Source organism: Pseudorca crassidens, chromosome 3, assembly GCF_039906515.1.
Source record: "Pseudorca crassidens isolate mPseCra1 chromosome 3, mPseCra1.hap1, whole genome shotgun sequence".
NCBI classification, from domain to species: Eukaryota; Metazoa; Chordata; class Mammalia; order Artiodactyla; family Delphinidae; genus Pseudorca; species Pseudorca crassidens.
Genome location: NC_090298.1, coordinates 50208017 through 50219726, shown reverse-complemented (window position 1 = coordinate 50219726; position 11710 = coordinate 50208017). Strand labels below are relative to the sequence as shown.

The window sequence follows — 11710 nt, the reverse complement described above, 5'->3', positions numbered from 1 at the left end:
TTTTTTCTGGATACATGCCCAGTAGTGGGATTGATGGATTATGTGGCAGCTCTATTTTTAGTTTTTTAAGGAAGCTCCATACTGTTTTCTATAGTGGCTGCACCAATTTACAGTCCCACCAACAGTGTAGGAGGGTTCCCTTTTCTCACACCCTCTCCACCACTTATTATTTGTAGACTTTTTGGTGATGGCCATTCTGACTGGTTTGAAGTGATACCTCATTGTGGTTTTGACTTCCATTTCTCTAATAATTAGTGATACTGGGCATCTGTTCATGCACCCATTGGCCATCTGTATGTCTTCTTTGGAGAAATGTCTATTTAGGTTTTCTGGCTATTTTGTGATTGGGCTGCTTTTTCAGTATTGTATAAGCTGTTTGTATATTTTGGATATTAACCCCTTGTCAGTCACATTGTTTGCAAATATCTTTCCCCGTTTTGTAGGTTGTCTTTGTTGATGGTTTCCTTTGCTGTGGGAAAGCTTTTAAGTTTGACTAAGTCTCACTTGTTTATTTTTGCTTTTATTTATATCATCTTAGAAGTCTGATCTAAGGAAATATTGCTACTATTTATGTCAGAGAATGTTTTGTCTATGTTCTCTTCTAGGATTTTTATGGTGTTATGTCTTATATTTAGGTCTTTAAACCATTTATTTAACGTTTATTTTTGTATATGGTGTGAGGCAGTGTTCTAGATTCATCGGTTTACATGTAGGTGTACAGCTTTCCCAACACCACCTGTTGAAGAGACTGTCTTTCCTCCATTGAATATTCTTGCCTCCTATGTTATAGACTAATTGACCATAGGGTGTGGGATTTGTTTCTGGGCACTCTATTCTGTTCCATTGATCTATATATCTGTTTTTGTGTGAATATCACACTGTTTTGATTACTGTAACTTTGTAATATAGTCTGAAATCTGGAAGTGTTATGCCTCTAGCTTTGTTCTTTTTCCTCAGGATTGCTTTAACAATTCTGGGCCTTTTGTGGTTCCATATAAATTTTAGGATTATTTGTTCTAGTTCTGTGAAAGATGTCATGGGTATTTTGATAGGGATTGCATTAAATCTGTAGATTGCTTTGGATAGTATGGCCATTTTAACAATATTAATACTTCCAATCCAAGAGCATGGGATATCTTTCCAGTTCTTTGAATCCAAAGATTTGTCTTTTGACATAATTCCTAGTGAACTCTTATTATCTCCTTCTAAAATAGAGAGGGAAAAGAACCATATGAAAGTGCTGACAAAATCTTTTCCACTGAAATCTCTATAAACCTTGGTATCACAAGAATAATATTTTACCTTTTGAGTAATTTTAATTAATATATAAATATTTAACTTTAAACAGAGAGAGCCCTTCTCTTCATTTCTGCATGAATACATATGGCTTTATTTCACTAAAGCATTCACACACAGTTTTGGCATCCTAGAACCCCCCCCCCAAAAAAACAGCTGCAAGAAGTAAGTGTTGGTGGTGCCCAGCGGAAGGTGACTGGAATGGAAGAAGTTAAAAAATCAAATGCTTTGTAGTAGCTAACAGAATTTGGTCGTGAAGATGAAGGATATTCCCTAGAGACTCTAGGAGACAATACAGATAAAGGATATTTTAGGGGGGCAAAAAATACTTTAACAGTAAGTGCCAGCAACACATGAGTTATGTGAATGGTTAGACACTCCAGATACAGAAATAAACTTCATGGATAGAGTTTCTGCTCCTAGGTTCTTCTGTTCTGGGGTCCAAGGTGTTCTATATACTTCTTAGAACTGAGCTGGAGCAGTACCAGCTCCAGTATATTTTGGGAGCTGTACCAATTCGTGGTTCCACAATGGGGAAACCTGTGCTCTCTTAAGGATGAATGCAACACTCTCTCTTTTAGGCAGAATTTGAGTAGAGCCTTCTAGAAGGATCAGAGTGTATTGCCTTCTACTTGATATAAGTAAAATATGAAGAGCTGATACCTTATTTTGATTCACAATATTGTCCCTTCATTTTCCAAAAGGATAAACATGGTGATGAAAATTTGCCTCTCAGCTTTCCCAGTGCAGGGAGTGTAATTAACTGACACCTGCTGCTTCTCTCTGAAATCCATCAATAAGTTGGTACCAAAGCCATGCTTCTGACAGGCTGTCCACAGCTGGTAACTAAGCCTGGTAGGGGTACTGAGGCAGGCCCATCCCTGAGAAATTCAGGACTATATTAATGGGCAACTTGGTTTGAAGACTGCTCATCAACTTTGCCAAAATTATCTTAAAACTCTGTTCTAGTCTTAAGGTCTTTTCTGTCCCATATTCCTTCCTCCCCTCCTCTTCCACAAGAGTGAATGTACCTCATGGTCTGATGGCTTTTTTCCCCAGTTTTATAGTGATATAATTTACATGTGTCACTGTAAAAGTTTAAGGTGCACAGCATAATGGTTTGACTTACATATATTGTGAAATGATTACTGTAATAAGTTTTGTTAGTGTCCATTATCTCACATAGTTACAATAAAAGAGAGAAAAAATTTCCTTGTGATGAGAACTCTTAGGATTTACTCTTTAACTATTTTCAGATATATCATACAGCAGTGTTAACTACAGTCATCATGCTGTACATTACATCCCTAGTACTTCTTTGTCTTGTAATTGGAAGTTTGTACCTTTTGACCACACTTCTCCATGTCAACCTTTCCCCGCTATGGTTAAAACAAATCTGATACCTTTTTCCAAAAGTTTTTTTTTTTTTTTAAGATTCCCCATATAAGTGAGATAATACAGTAGTTGTCTGTCACTGTCTCACTTATTTCACTTAGCATAACGCCCTCAAGGTCCAACCATGTGTTTGCAAATGGCAAGATTTCCTTGGTTTTTTATGGCTCAATAATATTCCATTGTATATAAAACCACAAATTCTTTATCCATGGCTGAATAATATTCCATTGTATATAAAACCACAACTTCTTTATCCATTTAGCCATCAATAGGTGCTTAAGTTGTTTCCATGTCATGGCTATTGTAAATAAAGCTGCTATGAACATGGGGATGCCAATATCTATTTGAGCTAGTGTTTTCATTTTCTCTGGATGTATTCCCAGAAGTATAATTGCTAGATCATATGATAGTTCCATTTTTAATTTTTTGAGGATCCTCCATCCTGTTTTCCAAAGTGCCTGTACCAGTTTACATCCCACCAACAGTGCACAAGGGTTCTTTATTCTCCATATCCTTGCTAGCATTTGTCCTAACAGGCATGAGGTGATATCACATCGTGGTTTTGATTTGCATTTTCTTAATGACTAGTGATATTGAACATTTTTTCATGTACCTATTGGCCTTTCCTATCTTCTTTGGAGAAATGTCTACTCAGGTCTTTGCCCATTTTTTAATTGGATTTGGTTTTTTGCTATTGAGTTGTATGAGTTCTTTATATATTTTGGATATTAATTTTTTATCAGATATATGGTTTGCAAATATTTTCCCCACTCAATAGGTTGTCTTTTCACTTTGTTGATTGTTTCTTTTGCTGTGAAGATAATTTTTAGTTTGAGGTAGTCCCACTTATTTTTTTATTGCTTATGTTTTAGGTGTCATACCCAAAATTCATTGCCAAGACCCATGTCAAGGAGATTTTTTTCCTCTAGGAGTTAATGGCTTCATGTCTTATGTTTAAGTCTTTAATCCATTTTTAGTTTATTTTTGTGAGTGGTATAAGAGATGGGTCTAGTTTCATTCTCTTACATGTGAATATCCAATTTTCCCAGCACCATTTATTGAAGAGACTGCCTTTTCCTCCATTGAGTATTCTTGGCTCCCTTGTCAAATACTAGTTGATTGTATATGCTTGGGTTTATTTCTGGGCTCTCAATTCTGTTCCATAGGTCTATTTGTCTGTACTTATGACAGTACTACACTGTTTTGATTACTGTAGCTTTACAGTATAACTCGAGATCAGGAAGTGTGATGCCTCACACTTTGTTCTTCTTTCTCAAGAATGTTTCGTCTATTTGGGGTCTTCTGAGTTTTCATGCAAATTTTAGAATAATTTGTTCTAGTTTTGTGACAAATTCCATTGGTATTTTAATAGGGATTGCATTGAATGTGTAGATGCCTTAGATAGTATGGTTATTTTAACAATATTAATTCTTCCAATCCATGGACATGGGGTACCTTTCCATTTATTTAGTTGTCTTTGATTTCTGTCATCAATGTCTTGCAGTTTTCAGAGTAAGAGGTCTTTCACCTCCCTGGTTAAGTTTATTCCAAAGTATTTTATTGTTTTTGATGCTATCACAAATAGGATCATTTTCTTTTTCAGATAATTCATTGTTAGTGTATAGAAATGCTACTAATTTTTGATATATTGTGTATCCTGTAACTTTACTGAACATTTTATTAGATCTAACAATTTTCTGGTGGAGTATTTAGGATTTTCTATATGTAAAATTAGTTCATCTGCAAACAGAGAAAATTTTACTTCTTCCTTTCCCATTCTGATGCCTTTTATTTCTTTGTATTGTTTGATTGCTCTGGCAAGGATTTTCAGAACTATGTTGAATAGAAATGGTGACAGTGGGCATCCTTGTCTTATTCCTGATCTTAGAGGAAAAGCTTTCAACCTTTCACTAATGAGTATGATGTCAGCTGTGGGCTTATCATATACATCCTTTATTATGTTGAGGTTTCTTCTATACCTGATTTGTTAAGAGTTTTTATCATGAACAAATGTTGAATATTGTCAAATGCTTTTTCTGCATGTATTGAGATGATCGTATAATCTTTTTTCATTGTCAATGTGATATATCACATTGATTTCCATATGTTGAATTGATTTCCGTATGTCACATCCCAAGTAAAAATCCCACTTGATCACAGTAAATAATCCTTTTTAAATGCTGTTAAATTCAGTTTGCTAGTATTTTATTCAGAATATTGGCATCTGTATTCATCAGGGATATTGGTCTGTAGTTTTCTACAGACCAATATCCCTGGAAGCATACTTTCTGGAAGCATACTCTCCTGACTTTGGTGTCAGGATGATGCTGACACCATGAATGAATTTGGGAGCGTTCCCTCCTCTTCAGTTTTTTGGAAGTGTTCGAAAAGAATTGGCATTAATTCTTCTTTAAATATGTGGTAAAGTTGGTCCTAGGATCTTCCCCACTGGAATATTTTAGATTACTGATTCAATCTCCTTACTATTAATTGATGTATTCAGACTTTCTATTTCTTCCTGATTCAGTCTTGGTAGTTTATATGTTTCTAAGAAGTTTTCCATTTCTTCTAGGTTGTCTCATTTGTTGGTGTATAGTTGTTCATAGTAGCCTCTTATGATTTATTTGTTTCTGTAATATCAGTTTTGATGTCTCCTTTTTCATTTATAATTTTTATTTGGGTCTCCTTTTTCTAACTTGGTTAATCTAGCTATAGATTTTTCCATTTTGTTTATCTTTTCAAAGAGCCAACTCTTAGTTTGGTTAATCTTTTATATTGTTTTCCTGTTCTCTATTTTATTTATTTCTGTGCTAATCTTTACTACAGGCATACCATGGAGATATTGCACATTTGGTTTTAAACCACTGCAATATAGTAAATATTGCATAAAAGTGAGTCACACAAATTTTTTGGTTTCCCAGTGCATATAAATGTTATGCTTACACTATACTGTAGTCTACTAAGCATACAATAGCATTATGTCTTAAAAAAAAAAACAACAATGTGCATACCTTAATTAAAAACAATACTGTTGGGAAAGGGTATGACAGACTTGATTCATGTTAGATTGCAACAGAATTTTGCAGTATGTGCAAAGCACAATAAGGCAAAGGAAATAAAACAGTTTGCTTGTATTCCCTTCCTTCTGCTAACTTTGAGCTCATTTTGTTCTTTTTCTAGTTCCTTAAGACAGAGTTAAGATGAGATCTTTCTTAATGTAATTGTTTATTACTATGAACTTCCTCTTAGAACTGCTTTTGCTGCATCCCATAAGTTTTGGTATGTAGTGTCTCCATTTTCATGTCTCTAGATATTTTATTATTTCCCTATTAATTTCTTAGTCCATTAGTTGTTCGGTAGAGTGTTGGTTAATATCCAGGTATTCATAAATTTTTGTTTTCCTCGTTATTGATTTCTAGTTTCATATCATTGTGGTCAGAAAAGTTATCGGTTATGATTTCAGTCTTATTGAATTTGCTAAGAATTGTTTTGTGGTCTATCCTAGAAGATGTTTATGTGCACTTAAGAATGTATATTTTGCTGCTGTCAAATAGAATGATCTGTCCATGACTGTTAGGTACAAATAGTCTGTAGTATTGTTATATCCACTGTCTCCTTTTTGATTCTTAGTCTGAATGATCTATTATTGAGAGTGGAGTATTAATGTTCCCAGCCATTATTGTACTGCTGTTTTCCTTTTACCTCTGTTAGCTTTTGCTTTATGTATTTAGTTGCTCCAATCCTGGGCTCATAAATATTTACAATTATTATATTGTCTTGATATATTGACCCCTTTATCATTATATAATGACTTTTTTTTGTCTGTTTTTACCATGTTTAGTTTAAATCTATTTTTTTCTAATATAAGTATAGCTATCCTGCTTTTTTTGGTGACCATTTACATGAACTATGTTTTTCCATTGCTTCACTCTCAGACTTTGTGTATCTTTAAGGCTAAGGTGAGTCACTTGTAGGAAGCATATTGTTGGATCTAGTTTTTACATCCATTCAGTTATTCTATGTCTTTTGACTGGAGAATTTAATCTATTCTCCAGATTAGAGAATAGATTAACTCCAGTTTAGAGAATAGAATAACTACTTTAAATGTAGTAGTTATTGATAAAGTAGTTATTTAAAGTAGTTATTGATAAGAACTTACTATTGTCATTTTGTTAATTGTTTTCTTGTTGTTTAGAAGAGCCATTGTCCTTTCTTTTTTTATCCTGTTGTGTTTTTTTCATTTGTTTGTTTGATATCTTGTGGTATAAGTATGCTTTGATTTTCATATCATGTTATTTTGTGTAATTACTACAGGTTTTCCCTTGCGATTACCATGAGGTTTACATAAAATATAACACCCTGTTTTCAACTAGTAACTTCAATAGAATTCCTAAGCATTACACTATTACTTCTCCTTCCCCTCACATTTTAGGTTTTTGATGTTACAATTTACATATCTTTTGTATTGTGTAACTGATAAGAGATTATTGTACTTATGCTTACTTTACATTTGTTTTTTTAACTTTTAAACTAGAGTTGTAAGTGAATTACACACCACCATTACCTCATTACAGAATCCAATTTTGACTATATTTACCCTTATCAGTGAGTTTTATACTCCCTTTTAATGTTTTTATGATGTTAATTAGTGTCCTTTTATTTCCAAAGAACTCTCTTTGGCATTTTCTGTAAGGCAAGTCTAGTGATGATGAATTCCCTAAGCTTTTGTTTGTTGAGGAAAATCTTTATCCCACCTTCCTTTCTGAAGGACAGTGCTTTTTCTTGCCTGAAAAGTTTCTGTTGAGAAATCCACTGATAGTCTGATAGGGGTTTCCTAGTATGTAACTTCTCTCTTTTCTGTTACTGCTTTTAAAATTCCATCTTTGTCTTTGAGTTTTGACAATTTAATGTATCTCAGCGTAGCCCTTTTCAGGTTCAACCTTTCTGGGGTCTTTTGGGCATCTTGGATCTGGATAGCTATTGCTCTCTCAGGTTTGGGAAGTTTTCAGCCTTTATTGCTTTAAATGCACTTTATGTCCCTTTCTCTTTCTCTTTTTCTGGAATTCCCATAATGTGAATATTGTTTCTTTTCATTGTGTCCCATAAGTCCTGTAAGCTTTCATTACTCTTTTTCATTCTTTTCTCTTTGTTCCTCTGACTGAATAATTTCAATTTTCATGTCCTATCTTCCAAGTTGCTGATTCTTCCCTCTGATGGCTGAGTCTGCTTTTGAAGCTCTCTAGTGAATTCTTCAGTTCAGTTATTGTACTTTTTAGCTCTAGGATTTCTGGGGTTTTTGGGTTTTTGTTTTTTGGATGGTTTCCATTTCTTTGTCGAATTTCTCATTTCGTTCATGCATTGCTTTTCTAATTTCATTTAGTTGTGTGGAGTTCACTGAACATTTTAAAGAAAATTATTCTGAATTCTCTGATAGTTCATAGCTCTTTATTTCTTTAGTGTCAGTTATTAGAGCTGTATTAGCTTCCTTTGGTGCTGTCATAATTACCTGATTTTTTTTTCATGATCCTTGATTCCTTACATTGGTATCTGTGCATCTGAGTAAGTAGTAGTTTCCTTTTCCAGACTTTGTAGGTTCACTTTGGCAGACACAGTTCTTCTCTAGTAACTTCAGTTTGGGGGTTCTGAACATGTCTGCTGGCTTGGTTCCTTGCCCAAGTGTGACTATAGGATTGGCTTTGTAGTTGCCGGGATTCTCCCATCAGGCTTACTAAACACGGGGGACTAGGTAGTATACTCAGCAGTAAGTGGGTCTATGAGTAGTTTCCCAGACCTGGCAGGGCAGCAGGAACGGGACCCAGGGCCTGTGCAGCTCATTGTTTTGGGACCTGAATCAGGCAAGAGTATGTACTAAATATCCTGGTCAGGTGAGGCCACTGGTTTTGCTCCGCAGACAGGTAAAAATCTGCGGCTATGCTTTCTAAGTGCCACTGTAATCAGTGTTGTTAAATGACCTACAGTTTCCCATGTGTTCTGGTAGGATTCCCAGTCAGGTAGTCTGAAGGCTGTGTTCAGCTGTAAGTGGGGTTACATATTAATTAATTTCCCTACCTGGGTGCAGCAGGAGAAGCAGCAGCAGGAGAATCAGCTTCAAGGCTGCTAATCCTCTTTGTGATCTTAACTAACTTAAGCCAATCCGTGCCCCAAGTTCCCTGGTTGAACAGGGCCACTGGCTTTGCTCTGTGGGCCATGCTCTGCAGTGAACGGGGCTGACTCCTGCCTGGCTGAAACTGGAAGGGCCTACATCTGGCAGCTCCAAAATTTTTCAGAAGGCTTTTTGGTTGGGAGGGGCTAGGAGCTATAATTTGCAGCTGATGGAACTATGAATTAACTCCCCTACCTGGCTGTAGCAAGGGAACCCTCCATGCCTGTTACTGGCTTTGTGCTAATGGCCAATAGCTCTCTCCACCTGCTTCTCCACTTAATAGTTGCTGGGTTATGTAGCTTCCAGGTATTCTCACTAGCCCTTCCTGTCAGATGGGACTCAGGGCCACACTCTGTAGCGAGTGGGAGTATGATTCAGGCTCCTGCCTGGCTATGGACAGACCAGGCTCTATGGACAGCAGAACTCTTTGTTTGGGGACCTGAATTAAGAAGACCTGCACCCTGCCAAATTCCCTGGTCAGACTCTGCCCCTGACTTGGTTCTGCAGATGAGCAAAACCACTTGTTGGGACTACTACTTGAGCCCTGCAGGTAGGAACTTGGCTGGTTAGTTGGAAGCCCCTCCTCTCTTTGCAGTATCAATCAGATTCCCAGTGGTTGAGCCCCACAGATTCCTCTGTGATCCCTGTGCTATCCCCATGGAGTGAAACCAGAGTAGAGACTCCGGCACAGCAGTCCACAATGCCGTAAGAGCTTGATGTCACCCCCGGCTCTCTTTCCCACTAGAGGAAACGTAGGCTCAAGGGAGACCTCTTGGTGTACTGGCCTGGGGGAAGGGCAATGTAGTCAATGTGTAGCTACTCCTTTCACACTTCTAATGCAGTCTGTTTGGGTTCCTATGGTACAGAGAGTTGCTTCAGCTTCAACTCCAAGTTCTAGGATTATTTTCATGGTCTTGTCCATCAACAGTTGTTAGTTGTTGTTCTTATGAGGGAGAGGGAAGTCAGGATTGACCAATGTTGCCATCCTGGTGATATCACTCTTCATGGCTTTTCCAATAGCTGGCTCCCTCTCCTTTTCTAACTCGCAGGCATTTTCTTAATAATGCTCTTGCATGTTTAATTCCATCTTGGTGTCTGCTGCTCAGGGAATCCAAACTAACAATGAATAAAGTGAAAATATTTTCAATAATTGCTTTAACTGAAAAGCAAGTAAAATTCTGTGAGCAAAACAGATCCTGGAGTCAGATCACATGGTGGTGTGCAGCATAACTAAAACCTAGGCTTGGGCTTCCCTGGTGGTGCAGTGGTTGCGAGTCCGCCTGCCGATGCAGGGGACACGGTTCGTGCCCCGGTCTGGGAGGATCCCACATGCCGTGGAGCGGCTGGGCCCGTGAGCCATGGCCGCTGAGCCTGCGTGTTCAGAGCCTGTGCTCCGCAACGGGAGAGGCCACAACAGTGAGAGGCCCGCGTACCGCAAAAAAAAAAAAACACAAAAAACCTAGACTTTATCTTACCTCTGTTTTCTCATCTGCAGCAAATGAGTTAATATACTGCTCAGATTTCAGTCATAGTTGTAGCATACACTTCCATGCTAAGCATGTCCATTATTTTTTCACTTTTTTGCTTTGGGTCTTTCTTGAAGCTGTGGAGGCTACTCAGGCAACTGGCAGGTACAGTCTGGATATTCTGGGAAGTTAACATCCCTGGGGAAACATTCAATGGAATACATGTCAATGGATAAATGTCCCAGCCCCTATCCTTTAGATAGATTGTTCTGGAAGTCATTCTCTGTGCTTCTCAGAGGTCCCTGCAGGATCGACCCTCTACTGCCTAGAGCAGCAAAAATCAGCAACACGGTTAAAAAGTTAAAAAAAAATCAGCAACATTACTGTTTTTGGCTTTCTTCCTTCCCTGTCCCACTCTCCTCCATCCTTTCCTCCTGATTCCTAGGATAACTTCTGAGTAAACTATCTGCACCAAAGCCCTTGCCTCAGGTTCTACTTTGGGAGAACTCCAAGGCAAGATATCATCTCTCTAAAATAGTGACAGGAATTTTTAAGATGATCAACTTCTATCATGAACATTCCACCAAATGTTAATATGGCATATGTGGCACTTAATAATTTGGTCGCTTGGCTACCCTTTAATCATTCACAACTCTTCAGCACACACTGTGTCCCATACCAAACAACATACAATTCTAATCAAAGTGCTTTTTTAGCCACATCACTATACCTTTCATATGCTAGTTTTTCCTTCTCCATCAATCAACCTGAGGAAAATAATAGAGAAGTTCATTTACCAGTTTTGACACTTTATCTACCCACCTCAGCAAATCAGTAGTAAATGTAGAGGCCTCTGCAACAGCATGTATCACGTTGCATTGTAATTGTTAATTCATATGCCTAAATTCCTTACTGGAATAGAAGGACAGAAATCTTGTCTTCTAGAGTGGCTTGCACATTGTATGGTACTTGGAAGTTTCTCAAGCATTTTTTCCCATAAATGAGTAAAGCAATTATTAACAAAATAATATTTAAAGCAGAGCAAGATATGATACAGAGATAGTATAAATGAGAAGGCTTTAATGTTACCTGTCTTGCTCTTAATACATGTCGTATCTTATGATAATAATTACTTTTAGCTACTAATTAAGCTTTTTAATAACTAAGTTTTTTACCATAATTAAAGCAAATGTTAACTTTAACTAGTAGAGGAAATGGTTTTATCCTAGAAATTCTCTTTCCTATGTAATCTGATCAGAGTCTCATTTTTCATATAGAGGTTTAAAAGGATAAGGGAAAGAAATTCACCAACACCAACTCCTATTTGTATAGTACTAGCATTGCATTATCTCCTTTGATCTTTACTAACAATTTAGAAAAATCAGATATT

At 36.9% G+C, this 11710-nt stretch overlaps 1 long non-coding RNA gene across 1 annotated transcript in view; it reads right to left on the bottom strand.

Annotated features, from left to right (window-relative positions):
* Window positions 1–10333: 10333 nt before the first annotated feature.
* Window positions 10334–11710, bottom strand: part of LOC137220702 (uncharacterized) — an 89940-nt gene continuing 88563 nt past the window's right edge. The window contains exon 4 of the long non-coding RNA XR_010941751.1: window positions 10334–10518. This is a non-coding gene — a long non-coding RNA (uncharacterized lncRNA). The remainder of the gene's footprint in view (window positions 10519–11710) is intronic.